General features: G+C 41.2%; 1 pseudogene; it reads left to right on the top strand.

Annotated features, from left to right (window-relative positions):
- Nucleotides 1-704: 704 nt before the first annotated feature.
- On the top strand, nt 705-817 carry LOC141934687 (U2 spliceosomal RNA; annotated as a pseudogene).
- Nucleotides 818-22198: the final 21381 nt, after the last annotated feature.

Raw genomic sequence — 22198 nt, forward strand, 5'->3', positions numbered from 1 at the left:
TGCTGGATTTACCGTCATTCAGTAAGGAAAGGGTGTGAAGGAAACTGTCTCAGACTGAAAATAACAGAAGGATTTTTCTGTGGGTTCCAGTTTGAAGGATGCAGCAATGTGTGATAAGCTCAGGACAAGCAGTTTGATACCTGCTTATCTTTTTCTCCACAAATATCACAGACTTTGGATGAGGCACTAATTTTTCTCTGATGAAAGCATGTTAGTTATAAAATCAGACTGAAACAATACAAATCTCATGCAGATGTCAAATATATATATTCATATTTTCATCTGAGGAGAGTCTAAGATTGAAGGAGCTTTAGAAGAGCTGTGTTTATAACAATCAAGAGAGATTCTTTGAGGGAATGGGAGGGTGTTTTGCAATGATGTAGAACTAAGCAAAAATAAGGAAAAGAAGCAAAATGGACTAGTAGTTAGGATGGAAATAAAATTTAGCAAATTAAGAAAGGAATTATCAAAAATTAAAATACAATCTTATGCCCTTTAAAATGTGGGGAAAATAATGAAGGCGCATAGTTCTTCCACTCATTCATATCTCACACTAGTAATGGTGTTAGTATAGAACAGTGGCTCCTTTGTATTTGAAGTCCTTGCTTTTCTCCACAGAGACACAGACAGGGCATGGACTAGCTCCATAATGAGACCGTAGGAACTGCCATGCTGGGTCAGACTAACTTGCTTCTTGTCTCCACATCCCTTCTTGGCCTTTTAGCCAAAATCAAGTGTAGCATCCATTCTTGTCAATTTTATGTCAGACATATCTTCAGTTTCAGGACTTGATGTTAAATGGGTGTGGGGATGTAATGCAGTGCCCCTGGGAACAGGACTGGGCAATAAGAGGAGTCAGCACTAGCAAATGCAGAGACAAAAGTGTATAAGCAGGGCAAGTATGCAGCAATATTTCACAATGTTTTCCCAGCCTCCAGTGACTTGTGGTTCGAGGACTTTCTGAGCCAAAGCAAGTCTTTGTGTAAACTCTTTTCCATGAATTTTCTACATTTTTCTGAGCCAGGTGAATTTTAACATTCTGCAGCAAGGAAGGTGCAGGTACCCTCTCGACAGCCTGTGTGAAGAAGCATCCCTTTCTCTTGGCTTTGAAACCCCTACCTGCTTTTTCCATTGATGCTCTCTAGTTCTTTTTTTGAAAGGCATAGAATAACCCTCTTCCATTCACCTTCTTTGTGGGCCACTTACAATTTTAAAGATGTGTCATGTCTCTTTAAAAAGTTGTAAATTATGGTTACAATATGAATACAGTTAATTTAGTTTAATGGCAGGCTGTGTAAGAAAAAAGCTAGCAGGAAGTTAAAACAATGATACATCCTTCAACAGACATTTCAGTGTGATTAAGAGACAATACAGGAGCTATTAACTGTCAGGCTGCAGTGAAGTTAAACAGCTTGTTTTGTTTTTACTGGAAAGCAGAAGGACTATAAAGAATTTAAAATGTCTTTCAGATCAGGGCAAAGGAGTTGCTAAGAAGCTATTTCCTCATGTGAAAACCTTACTGAAAGGTCTGAGGAGCTTGAACCTCCTAAATTCTTTTCATAGGGAATAGGTAGGAGAGTTGTGTAGAGAGACCATCTATAGCTCTAAAACTCTTTTTCTTTGAAGTTTTTGTCCTGTTCTTACAATTCAGACAGACAATACTGTGGTACTAGCTCTTTGTTAGAAGAACAGAGGGAAGAAAAAGAAGTACTGAACCCTGTCAGACCCACATGGGTAAGCCCTGTTGACATCTAGGGCATTGTAACCCATGCCAGAGCCCAAGCAGAGAACTTGGAAGTTCCCAGGAGAACTGGTGAAGATTCAGGTTTTGTCAGCTGAGGAGATGCAGTGAGGACACTATGGAGGGCATGGGTGTTTGGGAAGCCCTCCAGGCATTGTTTTCGTTTTCATACATTTTTAATGGTTTCGGGTTTTTGCCTCCAGATAGATATGGTTTAGGGAACGTGTAGAAGCATGCAGCATCTTTCAGAAACCCCAGCCTACATTTCTTTAGAGTTTAATACCTTTGTTGGCATTGTCGTTTTTTTTATTAAATGATATTTTGGGGTTTTTTTACATGTCTGCATGCTCTGGCACTGGTTGCACTGAAGAAACTTCCGTTTCTGTAATCCTGACTTTTTGTGTATAAGTACTATTTTCTGTTTTAGCCAGAGGTGTTAAAGCAAGATGTGGCTGAGTAGCTGCAGGTACTTTTCAACACTAGTGTCTCCTAACTAATCTTCAGACTTGTGTTAGTATCAAATTTGCCAATGTTTAACCGTGGGTCCCAAAGGTTGTGTTCCTGGCTGTAGAAATGTCCTGTATCTATTAGAGCACAAGATTGTGAGGAGAAAATTCAAGCTCCACTTCCAGAGTTTCTCACTGTCTTGCTTAGTGTTCTTTTGATGAAGATATCAGGTGGTTTTAGACTCCAGGAAACAAGTACATTACTTTCTTACAACAGCGTGGCCCAGCATGCTATTTGGAAACTCAGTAAGATTCATCAGTGAAAGAAATTTCTGAATGACACCTTCAGTAGTAAAGTTGGTATTTAAAAATTTCTCAATAGACTATACCAAATGTTGCTATAGTTCTCTTTTTATCTAGATTGTTCCCCAACCAAAGTAACTCAGATAAATCCATGAACTCTTTCTTCACATGCGGCAAAATATTGCTGCTGTAGAGAAGTCATCATCATCATCATCTGTGGAGCAGGTGATGCCCAGCTTTTGCTGTTCTCTGGAATGCTGTACCAATGCTTTTTGTTCCCCCTTCCCCTGCCTCTGATTTGAGCCCTGTGAATAAATTACTTAGGGAGTCATTGAAACATCTGCCTTTGTAAATTCAAGCCTGGAGTCCTCAATTTCTTCAATTACTGCAATCAGCAGTGGCTGAATGTACCTACAGCATCCATAGATGGCAGCAGCCACAGATTACCACGTGGGGTGACTGGCCCAGGGACTCCTGCATGTTCATGAAGAGGTGTCTCTCACACTCTTCTGTTACATAACTTAACCCCCTCAAAATTGGATCCCAGCCACTGTATTTGCCCGCATGAATAAGGGGACCTTAACTTCATACTCCCATCAACCTCTCCCATCCCTGCAAACTGTCACAGTCACATCCCTTCACTAACATTTTTTTGTACAAAAACACAGATAAAGCCCATGTTCGGTTTATGTCAAAATATACTTGCAGATGCTTGATAAAAGTCTGTAGCCATGATACTGTTCTCTCTCTTTTGTAACTGTTTACATGTCAGATGCCTGTGTGTGAGTATTGCAAAACATTTGAATTGGAGATTATGGGGATTGTTAGCCACCGCTTCTGGCAGTAACTGAGGAAGGCAGGCTCGGGAGGCTTGGCTGAGCACTTGTCACTAAACCTGCACTTCCTTCCTCACCCGGCTTCCTGCTCCACTCCCGAAAGCGCTTCTGATCTGGGCAACCAGTTATTGACTCAAATGTCTGCCTTTTACTCTTGGTTGAATCTCCAAGCTGTGGTATGCTGGCTGCTCATGGCACACAAGTGTGTTCAAATTGCTACCTGGCTGGAGAAGAGATTGATGCTCCCTTCCCAGTGGTGGTCCCTGCTGCTGCAGGAGCTGTCACAGGGGAAAAATGCGTGGGTCTGTGACTTCTAGTCTCTTATGGGCAGAGCCATCTCTTGTAAAGCCTTGCTTTGGCTGTTTTCCAACTGGGAGAGGTTAGAAAACAGTCTGGCAGCGGCTTCCACGAGTCTTTCATATCCGACAGACTGGGCCAGGTGGACCATTTCACTCAGGAGTTCATGTGTTTTGCCAGCCAACTTCTTTTCTATGCTTAATGACTTTTTCAGCGCATTCTGGGCAGCTCCAGTTAATCTCATCCTTTCATCCTCCTGTGATCTCACTCAGTTTCCTGGAGAATGAAGTGTGAAGGTGCAGTTGGCCTCTTCTGTACACCAAACCCTCAGGCTGCCAGTGCAGGAAGGGGGAGCACACGTTAGCGCTACACCTTATGCCTAATTCTTGAGTGGCTCTGTGACTGGAGAAGTACCTGTCCTTGCAGAGATCAGTCCTCCACTGGAGAAATCCCGAAAGCATTGATACTTCAATGCAGACTTTAAATTTTAAACTCTGACTTGTATATACTAACACTCATCCAGTTACATGCTGAATTTATGCAGGACTTTTTCTAAAAAAATAATGTGGAAAACCATGCAAATATTCCTAGAGAATAAATGGGCAATTACTATATTTCTCATGTAAATAGGATATAGAAGATACAGATGGCTGGTTTAGCATCTATCGCTGTATTGCAATATGCAGATAGCTGCTTCATGTACATATGTGTAACAGTAACTGAATATTAAAATTGAGCAGTCATGTAGCACTCTGTTTTCCCTCATTTTAAAAAATCTGGCCTGCTTTATTTAATCAATGTATTACTATTCTTTTTGGAACATCTGTACAATATTTACTGAATTCATAAGTCAAAATATGAATTCAGCTTTCACAAATTGAAGCACACTTACCATTTCTGTGGTCTCATCTTGTTTGCATTTAATAGAAGATTCACAAGTTGAATAATAGATTTGGAGAGAAAAAAGCATTTCACAAAAGAAGTTCATAAAGATGTCTAACACAGAATACATCAGATGGAAAAGTCCTCAATATGCTGGAATAATTACAAATTCCTTTTAGTAAAATTTATTAATGGGATTTTTCAGATGTGGCTTAGGATACTCACGGAGCATTTAATAAGCTGAAGTCTATAAGCCCTCCATCTAGGGACTGGAGTCATTATTTGGACCATCTTTAAAAGTTCTGCCATTTATTCAATAGTCTAGCATGGGCTTTATGAGCTGTAGGAGTTCATTATGCAAATACCTATTTAAGATTTGTATGGACCACAATTAAAAACATAGCTGGAGAAAATGTGTTAGTTTTTACATGCCTAGTAGGCAGGCTCCAAAGTGAAGTATCTCCACTGCTGCAAATTATTTTAGGACCAAACTAACTTAAGAAAATTACATTTTCACTATGGATACCTGTGTTGCCTTACTTTCCCTCTCTTATTTCCAAGCCTGACAGCTAAGGACTACCATTGAATTAGGACAGATAATGAGACATGCTTTCACTGCTGCATGTCATTGTTAGGGCATGTTCTTATGAGACCTTTTTTTGCCAGTGTCTTCAATAGGCTTATATCTTCAAATGTACCTAAGTGTATAAACTTACAATGGGAAAATTTCATGAGAGGTTTTTAAAGAGTAACTTGTCAAGCCTGGGGTGTCAGTAAATTATCTCCTCCTTGAAACCTTAGGAAACTGAACTTGTGGCAAGGGTTAACTCTGCAGATGCCAGCAAAGACCTTAACAAATACTTGCCTTCATTCTTCCTTTTGTCCACAATTGCAGCATGATCGGATCAAAAGAGGAGTACAAAGGAGCGCTGCCCCCTTCCACTGTTTTTTATGGAATCTGAGTCTACTGAGTCTCCTCTGACATTGACCATAAAAGACTTAAGGCTTTCCCTGCCTTGCATTTGCCATCAGTGGGGGAGGCATTCTCTTCACATGTAAGGTGCAAATAAAGGCTGTAAGAGTCGCTTCAGGACATTAATATATAAAATGTTCACCCCACAGAGGTATCATTATAGTGTTAAGTTGCAAATGAAGTGGAAAATCTTCTATGATAACAAGACATAATAGTGAAGCAATTGGATTGGGGGCTTTGTGCCCTGTTTTTGTAAAATGGAGAATATTTTCTTCTCTTTAGTGGCAGTGGTATGAATTTTATTTTGTAGAGATTATGGTTATTGCATTAAGCTTCTTCATGTTCTCACCTAAAAACACTATCAGTAATATTACAGGTGATGTGTTGTTTTGTACTCTATCTGTAGATACCACAACAATGAAAGATGAAATTACCCTTGTGCTGGAAACTAATAGCATATTTTGTATCTCCTCCCCTAATCATGCCAGATTGTATTAATCATAAATGTCAATGAAGTCTCCAGATGACTTCCTGACTTTCGACAAAAGGCCTTCATCTCAGCCTCTTAAATTCCAAGGTCAAGGGGAATGTAACATTCAGAATAATTATTAGCATTATTTTACCTTGACATTTCAGCCCTGCTTTCAGTTTAGCATTCCATCCAGGCAGTGAAGACGAATGTCATCTTTCGATTCACTGGAGGGAATTGCCCCAATTAAAACTGACTTTAAGGGTATCTAAAGCCCTGTATTAATGTGCTGTCCTGTTTTTTAGCAAGAAATACTTCTTGAAGGAGAGTAACTTTCATTAAAAGCATTCAAGATTTACTGTGACAAGAACAAGCAATTTTTGAATTGCAGTTTTCCCCCTAGGCTAGGATAATAATCAATGCTTCTCATTTTCACAGGAGTTGTGGTTGTGCTGCCCTAAAGATTCTTTTGCCTTTTGTTTCAACTAAAAGGTCAGAGTTATAATTTTGTCTCATCATGAACTATTAGTGGTACCTTGTCAAAACCTTGTTACATGTCCGGGATCTTGCACCCGTCCTTTGTACATACCTGTATTTATTTAATTTTTTTAACATCGTGTTAGGTAATAGGGACAGTATATGTTGTTTGTGGGGTTTCTCCCAGCAAAGAAAAATATTTTCACCAAAGCACAGATGAAAAGAAGACACAACCATACGCCACACACAACCCCACAGCTATTTGACCTTGACTGGGTGGAGAGCTGGCAGTCTGGTCAGTCAAACAATTTTACTTACTCACTTCCTGCAAACTTGATGACCCTTGAGATTCTGGAAGTCTGTTTTGATAATGAGGTAAATAACTATATAAATGTCATTCACTGTAAATTGGTCACAAAGCAGGTGCATACAGACAAACAACAGACACCAGTCAGACTTCAGACAGTGGGCTTTTTTGGTACAGTACGGAGAATAAATCCTGTGATGAGCACCATTTGTTTCAATAGTGTTGTTCCCATTCTTTCTGTGGCAAAACTTTGCTGTAGAGAAAAAAATAGAGCGACACTGCAAAAGTATATACAAGATTGCATAGCTTTAGCTCCCTGTTCTTATTGGTTGTTTTTCCTGCTACACTATGCCTTTCTGTGAAAGATAAAATTGGTTTGCATGTTTTGGGCTGTAAGTCATGGCTACTCTCCAGCTGATAGCAAATTGCTATTTGCATCTGTTATGGTTGTGTGCCCAGTGTGTGATTTTACACAACTGCTGTGGCCCGTACTGTTTCGATGGAAGTGAAATTTATTGACTTCTAGTTAAATTTGACTTTGGGACTTCACCTAACTGGAAAGTAAATTGATTGATGCTGACAGTCCTTTTCTTCTAACCTCTAGCTCCATGCAGATTCATACTTGAAATGCTTTTGTCTCCAGCACAAACATGCTATTTCTCTTATTCTTTATTTATTTTAAACTAGAAATCTTGCATAACTATAACATATAGTTGTGGTTCATAACAGTTCACCGCATAGATGTGTAACAATCTGCAAAGGGTTTTACCCCATAATTTTCAAGCAAATTTGACATTGCTTTCTACTTAGATGCTGTAAATTTTGACATGGCTTGTAATTAAAAGTCTAAATGTACACAAATGTCAGAACACTTTCTATGAAAAGTTGGTTAAGCAATGCACCTCTGTAATTTATCATGGAAGTCAACAGGAGTCTTGAGTCCCTTTCCAATTTCCATTTCCTTCTCTGCTTCCTCCTATTAGATATTTACTAAGGATAGCTGACTGATCTTTAATGAGTTTATGGCCAATAGTTCCTGACCCGTTTTTAGTTAGCTTTCATTGACTTAAGCAACATGGTGATTGTGCTGATAAGAGAAGTGGAAGTTTCTTTCCTCCTGTCTGTCAAGCTTAACAAAAGCAGTGAATCTGAAGAACATGGCAGAGAGAGGGAATTGATACTGAACCCTGTGCGAAATGATTCTTTGCTGTTTCAGTTAAGGATCTGGCCCATTTGGTGAAATAGAATTAAATTTTATTTATAAATTTATATTTATTTATAAATATAATATATATATAATTTATTTATAAATGTATATAAATTTTATTTATACTTATTACTTCATTACATAGATGCTGTAGTAAAGCACATATGTTGCATGCATATATACATGTAAGGATATAAAAGAAGCTGTTACTAGTCTTTTACGTCATAAGTTTTACTGAGTACTATATGGTGTTGATAGAGGATGTAAAAAGCATTCTATTGTACATCTATATTTTTCCTTTTTTCCCCCCCCCCTTTCCCTACATTTAAAATGTACTTTTTAATTTTGTAACTATGTTTTCCCAGCTATCTGAACGTGTCATTAGTGCTAATCTGCCAGATGGGACCCTGGAGAGTGGGAAAGAGAGATTCAGAAGAGCTAGCTGTAACCCAGCAAAGCAAGGTTGTCTAGATCCCCTGTCATCCAGCTGCTTTTTGGGGAGGGCTGTCTCTTGGGGTCTCCTCTGTATTTCTTCAGGATTACCTGACCTCATAAAATTAAGCTTTCTCATAACTAGCATTTTTCTTCCATGTCTCCAGCAAGCATGTTTCCAAGACTGGTGGTTTTGAGGGCTGAGAACATGAATTTATCACTTTCCAGCATGCTCTTTTATTTTTGCACAAGCAGTGCATGTTCTTGCCTAGCAATGCATTGCAGCCCACAAATTCACCTTTTCAAGAGACTGTGCTCTGGTGCCATTTCTAATTTAATTAGTTCTTTTTACAGTCCCACTTCTAAGCCCTTGGAACCTAAAGCTTGGGAGATAATTATTTCCATCCCTGAAGAGGGGTCTTTCAAAATCCCTTTGCATCTTGTGGGTTAAGTGTTTAATGTTTCAACTGGAGATTGGTAAGTATGAGAACAGAAGCCGAATGGAATGTATTGTGTTCAGTACCCATCCATTTTAAATAATTTTCCTTTTGGCCCTAAACTTCCTTTTTTTTATATAAAAATACCTTTGGAGTTTCCAGTGAAGAAGAATTAGAGATTATTTTTCCCCCTCTCACCTGGAATAAATATAGAAGGAGTGTCTGGCTGATAATGGATCTGCAACAACACAAGTCCAAGGCCTTTACTGTCTGTGTTTTTCATACTGTCTGTGTTTTTCATTAAGTGATGTATGTCTTCACAGTAATATAGAAATGCTAACAAAGGATTGCTGTTAAGTGTTGAGGAGCAAATAGATTCAAATCTATTTTTGGAGTCAAATAAATTTTCTTGAAACATAAAAAATAAAAAATTACTCCATGCTGACAAGAAGTCCTAAAAAATCAGTCTGTTGAGGTAATTTATATGTGTGTACACACACAGACAGGTATTCTGGTCTGGCTTTTTAGTTTGAGACTGTTATAAAAGTGATTGAAAACAAAGGGAGTTGTTTGGGAGCACTGTTTCAGTGAATCAAAACTATTAGGGATTTTACTGTTGTGAAAACAGGGTTTATTTAATAGGCCTCTCCAAAGTTTTTTTTTTCCTTTGCCTCCAAGCCAGAGTGGACACTGGCATGTGAGATGATTGCAAGCTGTGAATTTTCAAAGAGGTTTAAAGTATCAAGACCACCCCAGTTGCTCTGCTAATGCTGCTGCTGCTGCCCGTAGAAAGAATTCTGTAAGTGTTTGAATTGCAGAGGCAGCAAAGTAATTGAGGAGACTTGTTCAGGAAGCAACTTATGAATGTTTCCTTACCCGAGAGCTCTTTGGTCAAGAACATGAAAGCAAACGTAGCTGAAAGAAACCTAGTAAAAACCTTAATGTAACAGCACTGATTTTTTGATTTGTGTTTTTCTGTTGGTTTTTTCCCTCTTCTTCTGTTTTAATATATCCTCTGTGCTTTTTCTAGCAAATTACAATATTCCACCCATTGCCTAAGAAGTTTAAAAAAAAAACAATTGAGCAATTAAACAGGTTTCCAGCAGCTTTGGTTACAAAGCCATTGGGCTGCATGGACAATATGCTGGCAACAAACAACTGATATATTTTAATGAGGTGTAACTGAGTAATTTGGGGCATCCAGCAGGTTTTTGCTATAAGGGGCTACATCAGAAGGCCTCTTTAATAAGTATCCTGTGATTGCCTTTTGGAGTAGTCCTCACAGAGCAGTTATGAAATGCATTGTGCTGACGTTGATCTATGGTCCCTGAGCTCCTGCTTTTCACCCATTTAATTAATTAGAGAAAAACAGAGCCAGAGGATAAGTGACTCTAAGGTCTCATACTTCCTTTCCACATTGTATTACTTAAAAAGAACTTGAACAGGGAGAAGGTGACCTTGCTTGTAATTGTAACATTCCTTATTTTTTGTTTAATATGAGCAAAAATATTTTGTCCTTTACACTCACATACTCTTATGGGTAGTGAATTACTTTAGATTTGGATCCTTCTGTAAGGAAAATTGTGTCCATCTTCCATTGCAGAAATGGTCATCAAGTTTCCTGAACTCATGTCTCATTACAGTAATAGCATTATTTCAAGAAAAGTTAGTGTTGCATGCTTTGTGACGCTGTTCATGTACTCTGTGGGTCTGAAAACATCTGATTATTAAAAGGCCACTAAACTGAAAACTTCAAAAAAGAACATTCTTGCCCTTTTATTTTTCAAAGACTAAACTGAAATGCATCGATGCATATAATAGCCATTTCTCTAGGGTGAACTGCCATGAGGTCCATTTTTTCACATGTCAGTGGTATGTGAGTCCATAATGCCCTGGCTCCGAGCAAGCCTTCCCTGCTTTTGGAGGGCCAGATGTTTGGAAGAGTCCTTCCTAGACAGCAAGTCCACTCGATCAAACCAGCTCAGGTCTTCCCCAAAGAGACCCCTCTCCCAGGAAAATGCCCCTGTAGAAGTAGTGATATGTTAATTGGCTTCGTTTAAGATTATTACATTTAAAAATAGATTTCCTGTACTAATATGGAAATATATTTGGGAGAGTTTTAAGGTGGGGCTTTTTTGTAGCTTTGGACAATCTTGCCTCAGTTGGCAAGATGGCAGAGAGCTGTGGCGATGCTGTGAGTGCAGTGCTGCAGTTTAAGCAGCGGGCAGGTACTTTGGAGCAGTCGCCGAGACACCCAGTGTCCCTTGGAGCACTGCTTGCGAGTGGCCTGCAAGTCAGTGCCCATGTCCACTGTCCACCACCCTCCCAGGAGAGCCACTGGGTTTGGCTGCTCTCTCTGCCAGCTGAGGAGCGAGGCAGCAGCCAGGGAATTTCTGCCTTAGGGAAGTGCAAAATACGAGTTTAAACGTTTAATGGTGTCTGTTACTGGCTGTTGGTATATAGTGTGTGTGTCTGTGAGGATAAGGAAGGGGTGTTACTGGAAACTTCCTGTGTCCCATGTTTTTAACCCCTGCCAGAGGGTGCCCGTGATTAAAAAAGGTGCTGCTTTTTCCTTGAAATCTTGAAGTGGGTAGGAGAGAAGAGAGAATAGGCCTCTTATGACTGAAATCGCTGCAGTGAGCAAAGGTGGCAATTCCAGAATATCAGAAGCTGTTGAAACACACGTCATGCCAACCAGCAGGTAGCTGAGAGTCCTCTCCACAAAATGCTAGTTTTTAGTCCTGGTAATACAGCATCAGTTTGATCAGTTTGTTAGAAAAATGTGTTCCACTTCCAAATTGTGCCCAGTAGTTTGAATCAGTATGGTACCATGACTTCATCAGTTCACTAACATTTGAGGTGTTTTGTTTCTAAAATTTACACTTTGGCTTTTGAGAATTTTTTTTTTTCTTTTACTACTCTGTTTCAACCTGCTTGCCTTCCAAGCCCTGACTGTTTTGTAAATGATTCTTACTACTATGCAGAGAAGCTCCACGGGTCGTTTTCCATCATATTCATGAAGATCACAAGAAGAAATTTGTTTCCTTAACTTAACCTTAATGACTGAACCTTAAAAGAAATATGTTAATCAACACCCAGCTGCTTCAATATTTATGCTGAAATAATATCTTGTGACTGGAACTCCTTTTAAATAGATGTGATTTATAATTCATTAACTTAAAGTGTTGGAGAATGAAGGTAGATCTGGTACTTTTGACAGTGTACTCAAAACACCACCTAGTATAAACCAAGACTGAATGAGGGTTTAGGTGGCTATGTCTCTTTACCTGTGAGCAGTCATTTTTAAGAAGCATTGTATTTCAATCAGATAGTAAAACAATAAAGATCAACATCTGCTTGCGTACACAGGCCATTATGGAAACTCTGCTGGAAAGTTGCTTGGAGGTTAGCCTGATGATGTCTGGTTGCTTGTTTGATTTTGAGAGAGTTTTTTTCAGCTGTAGATGCTCATGTACAGATACAAGTGCAGTTATAAGCATTGTAGTCAGGCAGTTGAAATTATACACACAGAGTAGCGAGGGAATATGCTTTGCATGGGCAGCTACTTGAAATGTTTTGCAAGTGCTTCGTAGGCACCTATGGAAAAAAAAACCCTAACAGAAAAACAAAAGTCTGGCATTGCTCACTCTAAGAGCTGGAAGCCTGGGGTTGGAGCCAAAGGTCTAAAATAGAAATGGGCAACATAACAGTCTTTTTTGGTGATTAATATGAAGCCTCTGTTAGAGTTCCTAACTCAGATCAGTCCTAAATATAATAGCAGGTGAGCTAGGAAACAGTGGGGAGAAACTTGTGAGAGAAAGAGCAAACAAGCTGCATTTTTCTTAGTAAGCTCTGTCAGAGAACTGACTCACTGACTAAAACTGGTTAAACCAGGATGCTCGAGCCTTCAGGAGTTAGATGCCTTTACAGGCATCTGTTTAAGGAAAACCCACACCTTTCATTTTAAAAAAAATGCCATTCTACATTAATGGGCCAAGTTGTCTTATCCAGAAAACTTTGATCAGAAACTTTGGTGGTTCTTCAAAGCTGATCCTAACCACTGTGGGTGGAAAGCCAAAGTGAAAAGTATGTGAAGGTTTTTCATACCTCCTGCTTTCCTTTTAGTTGGAAATGGCAGAAGAGGGGCTATCTCATTTCCCCTGTGGTTCTTTCCCCTGTTTCTCATATTCGGAGTCCTTGGTAAAAAGGGGATTGTGGTTCATGATTGTGAAACCTCTTTGTTGTTCAGGCAGCAATGTTACATGAGCAAGAGGGTGATCTGTGCTAAGAAATAGGTGATACTGTTATTCCTTCTGTGTTTTTCCACTGCTAGCATAAACTTGGGCTTAGCAGTGAGAAGTACTGAGGCTGTAGTCTTTAGTGCAAGTGCCCTCATCTTATCTATACTTAACGGAAGTTAATGATGCTCAGCATCTCACAGGACTTGCCTTCATACCCTGGTTTAAAAGAGGGGTTAAGTAGTTACAGGAGTGCCTTCTGCTGTCTTTTTCTTAAACATAATATTTTCCATGCCCTGCCTCAGAGACAAACTAATTTGGGAAGAGTCGTGAGTGGTAATAAAGAGAGGCAAAACTGTACCCAGTTGAGCCTCCCCCTGTAAAGTCAAAGAAAGCACTGTTGGCACGTGAAGTCAGTCAATTCAAGGGGGAGTTTAAGTGCTCTCCACTCATCCGAAACTGTCTCGGGAAGTTTTGTGAAACTCCACAAAGGCAGTTGTAAGATTGTAGTGGGTGGGAAGACCCAAGAAACTGGGTGGAGCGGTGAGAAAATTTTAAGAATAGCTGGCAATTAATCTTAGCTCCTGGGACTTAGGGACTTTCCAATGCTGGCAGGTCTCAGTATGTGTGTTGTTATTCAGGCTACATGCCAAGAATATTTAATGCTGACTGTCGAGTGTGTTGGAGAAAAGTCATTGTGCAGGCACTGTCACTCAAAGGAAATACGCCACACTATAATCATTGGTTCAACAGTCATTTTGCAGACAACGAATGCTGACATTTAGATAGCAAATGGAGTAAATAGTAAAAAAAGGTGGGTGGGCAGGTAAACCTTTGTCTTTTTGGTAGTTAAGACTGTTAAATCAGTTAGTATACATTGTCTGTATATGGGTCCTGAGATGCTGTTGCAGTTGTGACAGTGCTGTGAGAGGGTGTTAGGGCACATGGGAAGAACTGATTGTTAAAATAACAATGGCCCTTTGTCATGAAAAAACACTGTCCTGAAAAAATATACAGTGTAAAGCAGCAAAACCAGAGAAAAATTAATAAAGGGTGGCAGAAGGGAGGAAAACTTAGTTTGGGTGTAATATAAAGATGTGAGTTGCCCTGCAGATTTTGACTGAGCCTGGACTTCAGACCTTACTTTGTGTAATGTGCTACCTGTTAGCTGTGACGGGCTGGGATGTGCCCTTCCCACTGCAATACTTCAGTGAGTATTTATGGAATAAGCTTATTTAGAGAGCTGGGCTGAGTGGGGAGACTGAGTGAGTGAATGAAGAGATGGGGGTCTCTTCCTGAACTGAGCTGAGTGAAGATGCATGGCTATGGGAAGTGTGTGGACATGGCCACACTGCCCCTTTAGGTCACACCATGCCAGCTATCCCCCATGTATGTCCATTCGAGGAGCTGCGGAGACACCCTGGCAGCACCCGGGGCCACCCACGCCATACGCGGCATGGGGTGCCCCCGGTGCTAAGCAGCAATGCTGGTGCTCCCTGGCACCTTGCCTGCACCATGTGCTTGCTGCACCCGCCACATCCCACCCACCACCCTTCAGCTCTGCCAGACTGCTGAGGTGACAGGGAGAAGCAGGAGACAGGCAGAAAAGCAAACACACTGCAGTGAGCAGCAGCCTCTCAGTGGTTGCTGCAGGGCCACCTTATCTTTGGGACTTGACTTGATAACCCCGGCGCCAGTGCTGGTCTCTTGCAGATTATCGGCTAGTCACTGCCTTAGATGTGCAGGACAGGATCACTGCCACACTTTGTCATGGTCCTTGAGGGAATACACATAGTGCTCCAGGGCACTTTGAGAATGGCCTCAATTATTGATAACCATTATGATTTTTTTCTGTCAGACTCTGAAGTCTTGCTGATCATCATGGATTATTTATACACCCTAGTGCTGGTTGCATCAGCTCTGTATCATCAGCCCTCTAGCAGCTACCTTTCTGGCTGGCAACCTTTCTCCTGTGCAATACCCCCTGCTACACCACAGGTGTAGCGATCTGTCTGGTCAACAGATGTATTTCCTTTCCCCCCATTGTGGATGCAGCCATAGTAGAGAGACTTCAGAAAGTTCAACCATGTCCGTAGTTTATTCGAGATGTGTTTGTGGTAAAGGGCAGGTAAAAGAGATAAAGGATGTGCCAGGCTCAACTTTGGTGGCACAAGGTTGTGGCCCATGGTGGTGGTAGTGGTATTAATGGTGTTTTACACCCTATCCTTTCTGATGTTCAAGACATCCTTCTCCTCATCCAATTGGTGATGAGGTTCCCCCCCTAGCTTTTCAATGATAGCCTGATGCACATCCATCAGCATCGTGGCTTCTTTCCCAAAGATAACATGAGACATCTTGTTCTAAAGGCAGGATCACCTCCAGCTTGGAGAATTACTATTCCTGATCTTGTGAAGGCTATCTTTTTTTATCCATCATTGGAATCCAGCCTGTATGTATTCTTCTGACAGCTTTTCCCTCCCAAAGAGTTCCTATTTCTGCCTGAAAAATACTGCCAAAGAAGAACCGGTTGGGAATTTTTCAGACGATACATAGATGTGGCTGTTGCAAGTTCCCTATCTGAAACTGCAGTCCTGTGCACACTGCATGGCTATGTTAAGGCAGGCCTTGCCCCATTCCCAGCATTCACCACACAAAGCTGACTCACAGCAGGCTCTGTGGGAGGCAGTCTCAAGTTGGAGTTGTCTGGAATGCCAGTTATGTGGAGCCTTCGTGGAGATCCCATGGGGGACAGGACACTCCTGAGGTTTAATCTGTTGATGGAGCAGTGGAGGCCCCTTCATGTCTGTGTCACTGTGAGCGGGTGGTGTTGTGTCTCCTGGATGCCACTGGAAGCAGCTGAGGAAACCAGTCCTAGCAAGAAGAATGACACGGGAGAGGCTTAGGTTAAAGAAAAGGAGCAAGCGACAGATTAAGAAGAGATTGGAACAAATGGTCAATGTGCAGAGCCTCCAAACTGAGATACTGAACTAAGCAGATGAATAATCAGAGGGCAGGGTCACAGGTACTGAGAGTGGTAAGCATCTGTCTAAATAAGTTTGTTGTCCATTGGTTATTATAAAAAAAAAAAAAAAAAAAAAAAAAAGGAAGAAGGTCTACCCTTCCTTTTATTAATTGTCTTTTCTTCTGCCTCAGTATGAAGAATAAATGTATTCCTTGTTTTAAAACACAAAATTACACTGCAGGAAAATCTAGTATAAAACCCCTCCTGTGCTAGCACTGCCTACCTCTAGTTAGCTAACTATGCAGTGCAGGGCTGGGCTGGATAGAAAGCTCCTGGGCCAGAGACCTTAACTGGGGCGAAAGGAGTAAGTCACAAAGGGTCGAGGGTGCACTTTATGGATAATGGTAAACCAGTCTAAAGGTTTAGTGCCTTCAAAGAGGCTATTACCTTGCTACCTTACTTTGCTTCCGCAGTGAGCCGGTGCAGGGAGTTACGCTATCAGGAAAAGACTCAGTGTTTGAAGGTCTATGTCTCTTCAGAAGTTTGCTTAGCCCCAGGAGCAGGAGGTTGGAGAATCAGGCTGGGGAAGTGGGACCCGTGCTTTAGGTGGTGGTCTGTTACTGAAGGAGCTGAACCTGTGTGCAGAACTGAACTGACTCTTCGATATCACTAAAACTCTCAAAGCAAGTTCCTGTAGGAACAGTGGAGGTGTAGTCACCCCCAGGTACCTATTAATCTGAGAGTTTTAGGTTTGCTACTAGAGGGTTGGAGGCTTGTCTTCAAAGCCAAGGGCTGAAGCAAGTCATGTAGCTTGGAGAGGAGAAGGGCTCCACAGGAAAGCTGAGCACCAGGAATTAAATGTGGTAATAGAAGCATTTTTAATGTTAAAGTCCTTTTGTGGGTTTCACTGTGTTTATACATGGCTAATCTGTAGCACTGGTTTTTTGCTTGTGAGATACAGATAGCTCCAAAACAGCCATAAAAGCAGATAAAATAATTTATAGAGAATATCTGTGTATATTACATTAGAAAATAACCTAAGGGCTTTGTGGTATATGAAATGTTAACTAAATGCTTGTATAAAACTGGCATCTGGTGTCCTCAGCGAGACAAGATTATAGACAGTGATGAGACAGTGATGTTACTAATGCTACTGACATGCAAGAAGAAGCAGCAGGAATTCTTCCCTTTTGTGTCATCAAATTCTAACCACATGGTTAAAGCCAGAGGAGAGTGTGTGTGACAGGGTAGAGCACAAGAGAATGGTGATTTTCTGTAATATTTCCAATGTTGAGTTTTTCCCTTTTGTTCTCCTCCAAAGAGGTTGGTTCATTTAGCCTTGAGGCTGAAATTGGCCGTAATTTCCATGGACAGCAAATTTTGTGTGTGTGGTACAACCAGTAATATTTTCCTAAAAATATGCTTGCCAGGTGTGTAAATACAAGAATTCAGAGGTGCTAATTTCTGGGACCTGTAGTGATAGTGTAAGTAGAATCAGTATTCAAAATTCAGTTAGAGTAAATCTGGCATCACCCTGCAGCCCTTATGAGAAAACCCCAGTATTTTGTGTTATATGTACAGGCAGCCCAACACAATCAGAAGAGATTCCTCAAGCGCACGCAGTAGGTAGGACTCAACCTGAGCTTTGGATATCTTTTAAATGAACTGTTGTTTCTGAGCCATAACGCGTGACCCCTGCAAGGATGTCTTCTGCTTTAAGGGCCTTGCTGTCTAGCAGTAAAGGAGGAGGGAGTAGCATGGCTGAGGCCAGGAGGTTAAGGAGTAACCTGATTGGGGAAGAAGCCAAACTAAACAAAGGTTTAGATCTATAGCTGAAAATAGCATAACTTACCATTTTCCTCTGCCAGTGGCTGACACACCACATATTTTGTTCTTTAAAACCACAGTAAACCATTCCCAAAAAAGGAAGTGTAACCTCTGTTTTCTACACTTCTGTCCTTCCCCTCATCTGGGGAAAACCTTTTCTTGCTGTATTTCTCGTGACACATTTGACTAGAGGGTTTCTCTTCACAGTGTTTCTGCTGGGGGCTGTTTGTTTTATCTTGCGTTTTGCAGTAGATAACAGACCTGTATGCTGCATAGATTAGAGCTGGCAAATTTTGTGACTGATTTCTTTAGGTACAGATAAAATGCCTTAGTCTCCCCCTCATGTCTATACTTAAAGTAAAATTGTAAAATGTCTGTTAATGGGAGTGCTGAGTGATTTCTGTGTTTCCTTTGGTTCTCAGCTGGCCACGTGTGCACACTAATGAGACACACTAATATTAAAAATGGAATTTGGAGCAGAGCAGAGGCCAGCCTAATAAATCTGCTGTTAGTTCAGACTCGGTGGTGGTGATGTTGCTGCACCCAGGGGGAGGAAGGGCAGAAGGTGGGCATTGGGCCTTCTGAGGGACAGAAAAGAAAATCAGCCTTGGGCAGGCAGAGAGGCAGGATCTCAGTTGCTGAGGGCTGGAGGCAAAAAGCAGCTTCTGAAGGAGTGCTGAGGGCAGGAGAGTGTGCAAAAAACAGGCTGTGGAAATTTTGTTTCAGGAGGTGACTGTACTGCAATGAGAGAATGAGTGGTTTTGGAGTGAAAGGTTCTTTATACCTAAGAGTAGATAAGAGAATGAAAGAATAAATAAATAAATAAATGGTTGCCTTAATTTGGAAGCCTCTTCCAGGAAGACAAAGCGATCCATTTTTCTTCTTCTTCCAGTACAGCCAAGATTTTATGCTGACCAAGCTCTGACTTCAAAGCTGGCCCTTCTCTGAGCAGGGGACTGGGCCCGCTGACCTTGGGAGGTCCACCCGAACCTGACTGTTCGGTAATTCCATGATTTTGGGCACTGAAGGTGAAATCTCTGCTCCATTCACCCTGATGTCAGCAAAGCTGGCATTTTACTCTGAAAGAGTGCTGACTGTAGTAAGTTATGGCCAACAGAGGAAAAGCAATTTAGATGTGAAAGGCTCTATATGTTCCAGGTTTGAATTTGATGGATGTCAGCTACAGTAGCTTGTTTGCCATGTTAGAACCACTGAGCCCTGTGAAATAGATGGATGATGTATATACCTGCTTTCCACTCAGCAGAAGTCCTTACCAAACAGCACTCATTTAGAAATGGGTTGGTAACTCACCAGCAGAGCCAAGGATTTGAGTAGTCATAGTGACATGGTGGCCTCATCACTTGCTCGTATTTCTTCCTACTATGTGCAAGTGTAAAGAATGCTTTTAAGACCTAGATTATCGCTGTTACAGATTTCACTCGCCTCCAGGCGTGGCAGGCGAGCAGGCTAGAGTTAGCTATGTCTGTTTAGTACATGAAGAGGGAGGCTTGGTTTCAAGAACTGTAAGTCTGGTGCTGTCACGAGCATCAAATCCATACAAGCGTGAGAGAAAAAGGCTGCTGGAAGAGATCAGTCGTTCTCCAGAACAGCCACTGGCTTGGGCTGGAAAACTCTATCAAAGGCAGAACATCTAAATCTGTAGATGTGAAAACGTACGGAACAGCTCTAAACCTATGATGAATTAGAGATTTGGTGGATGCCAGAGTCTCTGAAATGTTACTTGCAAATGCTAAATTTCACTATCCCTCTCACTAAGTGGTTGTTTTTCTATTGTGCCTCTGTAAGATGATAATGAGTTGTAGCTATCCAGAATAATTTGTTTCCCTGAAGTTATTTAATTCCAGTTACTTCTCCTCAATCACATTGAGAAGAGACTTTGCGGAGGGAGGACTAACAAAACTCTGGAAAACAGATCTGAACAGCTGTACCTCATCATTTTGTGAAAGATTAGGAAGGGGTGAAACCTCAGGCTTTTGGCTGAAGTTGGCCAAAGTAAATACGAAGTGGAATCTTTAGGGGTTATGATGAAACTAAAAGTAGCAAACAAATAAAGCCATCAAATATATTCAAATCACAGGTTGCATGGGATATTTGCCTTTCCTAAACTTGATTGGGTTAAGCCAGACCATCATCTTTTTTGGGCAAATAAGGTCCTTTATTTCATCAGCAGTCCTGACATCAGTGGGATTATTTATATAAGAAATTATTCTTTAATGTGAATGAAAGTATTACAATCTAGTCCTATGTTTGAATGTTATATCCCCATTTATTTTTCTTGTCCATTTAGACTTGGAGCTCCCTGGAAAAGAATGACCTCTTCATATGTACAAAGTACGTATCACACATACGGGTTGTGATTCCCCCACAGTCATATGTCACTTATACTAAAGAGCTTAACTGTCAAAAGGAAACATTCTGACATTTTTAAGAATATTCATTTTTATATATTTTCCTCTGAATTTAGACAAAATGGGTATATTACCATGAATTATTTTATTTGTGCCCAAATTAATATTTCCCATTTGGCCAGCTCTACTCTAAAGGGATCTGGTGAACACAAAGTCACTGGGAATAAGCAGAACTGTGTCTGATGTTTCTTACTGACCTTTCTATCTTAAATTAAAGTTTATTCCATGTTATGTCATTGGAGTTTCTACATACTATTCACTTTAAGGAGCAGTGTATTTGAGTAATATAGGAAAAGTTGGCATGTGAATGGATCCTTATTAAAAGGCAAGAAAGTAAGTGGCATAGGCCTGTGACAAGTTCATTTTGAAAAGGAGTGGGAGAGATTGTGGGGCAAAGTTTATGCTCTGGAAAATATTTCTTCATCTGAGATCACAATGAGCTCGCCCAAGGTTTTAAGGGAATTTCTGTACTCCAGGCTGCTTTCAGTGCTGAAGCTCAAGTGGTGGGAGTAGCCTCCTGTGAGTGTCTTGGCTGGACAGACGTACCTGGAGCTCCAAGATGACACAGCCCCCAGCTAACTCGGGTACCACAGTTCTCAGCTGTGGCTCGCAAGCGCTGCTGTGGACCAGCTAGAGGAAGCACAGGCCACCTCAGGTAGGACCCTTCTGCGTTTCTGTAATTAGCCATTAAGAAGGCAACAAGGGCAACCCCAGTACAACCACCTGAGGGGTTGAACACTGCAAGGGGTAGAGCACCATTAGCTTTCTCCAGTGAGTCTTGACTTGAAACAGCCTGGGGACCTTTGCTTTCTGCAGCATCATCACGCTGTGAGAATAAGCACTGCTTTGGCAAAGGCATACATCTCTAAGGGGGCTTGTGAGACAACCTAGGTGTTACTCATTTTGGGAAATGTGTGCAAATTTTTAAGTTGTCGCTGTTCTCAGACTGCTAGGAGCATGAAAAGTTATTTAATCAAAAGCTTTACTGTTGACAGTGAGCAGGACAACGTTCCTCTTTTTTTTTCCAGCAAACCTGTAGTCAGTAATAAATACCTGGATTTTGAATATATTTTTGTGTTGTTATATACGTGCCAGTTTACAGTACAGTTCTTTGTTGCTCAACAAAATTTCCTGAAGTATTTATTTACCACCACTTTTACATTGCTGCTGCATTCCTCCTAGAGGAGTGGTGAATGCATTTGCTGAGAACTATGAATTTCTTCATAGAATAATAGAATAGTTTTGGTTGGAAGGGACCGCCAAAGATCGTCTAGTCCAACTCCCCTGCAATGAACAGGGACATCTTCAACTAGATCAAGTTGCTCAGAGCCCCATCCAACCTGACGTTGAAAGTTTCCGGGGATAGGGCATCTACCACCTCTCTGGGCAACCTGTTCCAGTGTTCCACCACCCTCACGGTAAAAAATTGCTTCCTCACATCTAGTCTAAATCTACCTTCTTTCAGTTTCAAACCATTACCCCTTGTCCTATCGCAACAAGCTCTACGAAAAAGTCTGTCCCTGTCTGTCTTATAAGCCCTCTTGAAGTACTGAAAGGCTGCTATAAGGTCTTCCTGAAACCTTCTCTTCTCCAAGCTGAACAACCCCAATTCTCTCAGCCTGTCTTCATAAGAGAGGTGTTCCAGCCCTCTGACCATTTTTATGGCCTTCTCTGGACCTGCTCCAACAGGTCCATGCCTTTCCTATGCTACGGACCCCAGAGCTGGACACAGCACTCCAGGTGGGGTCTCACCAGAGCGCAGTAGAGGAGGAGAATCTCCTCCCTCGACCTGCTGGCCACACTTCTCTTGATGCAGCCCAGGGTATGGTTGGCTTTCTGGGCTGCGAGCACACATTGTTGGCTCATGTCCACCTTTTCATACACTACTATCCCCAAGTCCTTCTCCTCAGGGCTGTTCTCAATCCCTTCATCCCC

The sequence above is a fragment of the Strix aluco genome, chromosome 1, assembly GCF_031877795.1.
Source record: "Strix aluco isolate bStrAlu1 chromosome 1, bStrAlu1.hap1, whole genome shotgun sequence".
Taxonomy (NCBI): Eukaryota; Metazoa; Chordata; class Aves; order Strigiformes; family Strigidae; genus Strix; species Strix aluco.